Here is a 5073-nt window from a genome sequence, read left to right on the forward strand (position 1 = left end):
TTTAATACCTAATAGTTCAAGAAGGAGCTAGAGAGAGAAATCAATGAACTGGAGCACAGGTTCTAAATGCTGAGGCCATGTTCAATCCTGGCACTACCTGGTCTCCAAGCACTGTCAGAAGTGATTCTTCAACATAGATCCAGGAGTATCTCCTCAACATTGAAAAAAAGCAAACAAACAAAAATAAACATAAACACCCAAAACCAAAACATTAAAAAGTCCGAGAAATGCACAGCTATGGAGGATGAATGTCACGGTTTCTCCACCTTCATGAGGAAACACACATGTTTTAATACAGGTTACAGTCACACGCAGCAGACTTGTTACTGCTTGGCCTAGCTCATCGTGTGTGTGAGGATGGGAGGGGACTCATTCTTTGGAAGATACAAAGTTTTTCATTGGATACCATGGTACTCTGGAGATCCTTTCTAAAATTAGGAAAATTAACTGTGTCCCCTTGCCAAGTTTCTCCTACCCTCACTCTGAAATAGCTGTGCCACTAGGTAGATTTAAAAAAAAAATTAAGGGAGCGTTGGGGGGGGGGCGGAATTAAGAGGGCTGGAGCAGTGGTGCAAGGCATCTGCCTTGCTGGCACTAACCTAGGACGAACTGTAGTTTGATCCCCTGGCGTCCCATATGGTCCCCCAAGCCAGGAGCTATTTCTGAGCACATAGCCAGGAGTAACCCTGAGCATCACCAGATGTGCCACCCCCCCAAAAAAATTAAGGTTTATTTCTTCAAACAATACTTGAGAGATTCAATTCCAGATAGGAGGAGCAGTGACAATGAAAGCTAATAAATGAAGTAAGAATATAAAATACCGGGCCCGGAGAGATAGCACAGCAGCGTTTGCCTTGCAAATAGCCAATCCTGGCCCAAAAACCAAAACCAAAACCAAAACCAAAAACAAAAAAAGAATATAAAATACCCTAAGATAGGATTCAGAATCAAGTATGTTGGAAGTTTCTGGAAGGTGTCTTATGCATTGCAGAAATGGGTATGATAGGAATGTGGATCAGATGTAATTGGTTGTAATTACTGTCAAAATTCTGCAATATATGTGAAGAGTTACCAGAACAGGTGCTTAAAGAGCATCATCCCCCCCACAAGAGTATATCAAAAGACAATGGAGAAGCCTTTATTTCCTATATAAGTTTAAGAGCTCTATAACACTACCTCTTAATTTGTTTACCCCCAAATGTAAGGTAGTCTCCTGTGTCACTTAGTTTCCTTAATTACTTTTCTAAACCTCATTTTTATTTATTTTTCCTTTATATATATATATTGTCTCATTTTTGCTTTCTTCTCCTTAACTTCATCTGTTTTGGTTCTACTTGGTACAAAAACCTACAAGAAAAAGTCTTGCCTGGGATTAAAGTTCAAGTCAAAACCAGGACACAGAGATGATGGAGCCTGATACTCTCACCCCCAAATCCACCAGCAATATAATATAGCACCATTTCTTTTTGCACAGGCACACTAAAAAGGGGGAAATTTTACGTATAGAAACAAGCTCTCATCTACTAGAGATAATAACTCATACATTTTACAATACAGGGGCACCTCTACCTTGAACATATGTCATATGTTCCCAACTTAGACGCCATGTGATTAGACAGCGACCGTCCAACTCTGAACCCTAGATCTCAGACATAGAACCAACACAGTTCTCCACAACAGCTCCAAGAACCAAACTCCCTTTGGGACATTCTTAACACTGCTCTGACACCAACAAATGCCAGTTTTGATAAGACATCCTGACAATGAAGAAATGGCAACAACTTGGTCTAAGAGCAGATTGTCTTATCTCACCACCTAACGATAAGATGAACTCAAAAGACAAGTCATCTTTTGATCTTTGCAAAAGCCAAGATCGCTAAATTCAGAAGACTGACTTAGACAAACATGACTGGGTAGAACCTATCCAGGGACCAATAAAAAAGACCCTAGTCTAGGCCTTAGCTACTACCAAGATCTCTAATTCCAGAGGCCTGTCTGAGACAACTGCAACTGAGCAGAACTTCTGGAAACATAATGAAAGACTCTATCCTAGGCTTTGCCCTAGGATTGGTGCAAAAACCAAGACCACCAACTTCAGAAGACTGATTAAAACAACAGTGATGGAACAGAACTTCTAGAACCATAAAGACTCTATCCTAGGCTCCAACCTATGACCTGTGAAAATACCAAGATCTCTAGTTACAGAGGCCTGATTTTATCATCCACAACTGAGCAAAAAGTTTCCAGACATCACAAAAGGACCTAGGGAAAAGAATAAGAGCATGTACGGAGCCTGTAGTTATTCCCATGACAGTATACTTCAAGGGTGAAGAAACCCTCTATTTCTTAGGCCAAGGGAATTCCATTTATAATTTCCCCAATTTTACTGTGCCTATGCAAAAAAAAAAAAAGCACAAAATAATTTTGTTATTGTTGTTGCTTGTTTTTGGTTTGGTTTTGTGCTTTGTTTTGTTTTTATCTCTGGACCATGGTTATTGTTTGGCTGTTGTCTTTATTGCTGTGGTGCTTTGCAGGTTATTTTTTTTGTTTGATTTTTTTTGTATTCTTGTTATGTTTTTCTTTCTTTTTCCATTTCTTCTCTTAAATTGATATTTATAGCCTCTAGGAGCACTCCTCCCATTTTTTGCTTAATTTTGCTCTCCCTTTTTTTCTTTCCTTCTAACAGAACCACATAACTTGAACCATCTGGTCTACCTCACAAATTGGAGGAATAATAATGGAGGGTACCAAGACCAAACACTCATATGAACATCGAGTAGAAATAAAAAAATGATCAGATATTAAACACCAAATCCAAAGCCAACGACAACAGAATTGATACAAGCTAGACACAAAGCAGACCACTTATACTAGTAGCCCGGGGGATAAAGGTGGGGAATATGGGATACATGCTGGGAACAGGGGTACAGGGAGGACAACATTGATGGTGGGAATGGCCGATTCAATGTCACTATGTACCTAAAATATTACTGTGAAAGATTTTTAATCCACTGTGATAAAAATAATTAAAAAAAAAAAAAAGAGCATCATCCAATGCCCTCCAAGCATGACGCTGGCCCAGAAGACAGAGCCAGTGAGTCCTACAGACTTGGGCGCCACAATTGCAACTAAGCAAGTAGCTAGGAACTGAACAAGCCTGAATTCTCCTGTAATCACCCCCAACCTTCAAAAGTGAGTGGGTTGCTTCCACTTTCTTAGGTGAGAGGCTGAAACTCAGACATTTTACATTTATTCAAGGAAACACAGTTAAGATCCAGATGTAAAGTCTCCTTGAGTGCAGAAAACAGATTTTAATTAATTTTAATTTTTTGGTTTCCCTCAGTGCTCAGGGATCACTCTTAGCAGGGTTCAGGGGACTGTACCTAGTGTCTGGGATTTAAACCCGGTCAGCTGCATACAAGGCAGGTGCCTTGCCTACTGTTCTATCTCTCTGACCACGAGACACAGAGGTTTCCTTCTGGGGACAACCCCCCTATTCCTCATCTGAAAGAATCAAGTCAAGTTTTCAGGTGCTAATTAGAAGCCAAATGGTCAAGGAGGAAGAGAAAAAGGACTGTCCTCCAGAATGTCCCGACAATAACTTTCTGATCTCACTTATCTTCGCCAACTCCAACCCCAGGGGATTCCTGCACCATCAGTGGCAGTGGAGTATCTCCAGCTCTGCCTGGGCCTCCCATCAGACCAGCAATCATCACACTAGCAGATCTGACTATGAGCCTGAATGTTTTGAGCACCCATGGGTATCCAGGTGCAGACAGCAGAAGGGCTGTTCAGATCTTGGCACCTGCTGTGCATCAAACAGGCACCAGAAAGGACCTCGTTGTCCCTGCTAATGTTTGCTCTGGAAGCTCAGAGAGAACACAGGTCCAGACATTGTTTTTGGCTTGTTTGTTTGCTTTCAGGGCTTACTCAGGGGTCACTTTGGGTGGTGCTGGGTGTGTGTATGCATTTGTGTGTGCATGTGTGTGTGCCATATATGCTGGGGATTGAACCCAGGTAGGCTCCATACAATGCAAGCATCTCCTCTGCTTTATGATCACTCCGGCCCCAAATAGAGAATTCTTTTTGTTGTTGCCTTTTTTTTTTTTTCTCTTTGTATTGTTTTGGGTCAGACCTGTTGATACTCAGGGGTTGCTCCTGGTTCTTCACTCACAAATCACTCCTGGTGTGGTTGGGAGACACTATGGAGTGCCAGGGATCAAACCCAGGTCTACTGCATGCAAGGCAAGCACCTTCCCTGCTATACTATTGCTTCTGGCCCAAAGAGAGTATTTTTTGTTTTGTTTTGTGGCTATACCAAGTGGAGCTCAGGGGTTATTCCTAGCTCTGAGCTCAGGGGTCAATCCTGGTGGTGTTTGGGGGATTGTATGGGATGCCAGGGATCAAACCCAGGTCTACAGCGTGCAAAGCAAACGCCTTCCCTGCTGTGCTATCACTCCAGCACCTGAAGGACAGCATTTTTTTTTTTTTTTAGTTTTTCGGGCCACACCCATTTGATGCTCAGGGGTTACTCCTGGCTAAGCACTCAGAAATTGCCCCTAGCTTGGGGGGACCATTTGGACGCTGGGGGATCGAACCGTGGTCCTTCCTTGGCTAGCGCTTGCAAGGCAGACACCTTACCTCTAGCGCCACCTTGCCGGCAACAGGACAGCTTTTTTTTTTTTTTTTTTTTTTTTTTTGGTTTTTGGGCCACACCCGGTAACGCTCAGGGGTTACTCCTGGCTATGTGCTCAGAAGTTGCTCCTGGCTTGGGGGACCATATGGGATACCGGGGGATCGAACCGCGGTCCGTCCAAGGCTAGCGCAGGCAAGGCAGGCACCTTACCTTTAGCGCCACCGCCCGGCCCCAGGACAGCATTTTTAAGACATAAGATTTGCAGCCTCTTATGTCCACAAGGCAGACCTGAGAAGGAAGGGCGGTCCCCAACATTCCCCCAGAGCCGACAGCCTGTATGTGGGCCAGGAACTGCCCCCCACAGCCCGTGTTCTTCAGGCTTGGAGCCTGGTGTGCAAGCAAGGAGGGCAAGGACACAAAGCACCTCTAGAAGGGGA

The sequence above is a fragment of the Suncus etruscus genome, chromosome 3 (genome assembly GCF_024139225.1).
Source record: "Suncus etruscus isolate mSunEtr1 chromosome 3, mSunEtr1.pri.cur, whole genome shotgun sequence".
Taxonomy (NCBI): domain Eukaryota; kingdom Metazoa; phylum Chordata; class Mammalia; order Eulipotyphla; family Soricidae; genus Suncus; species Suncus etruscus.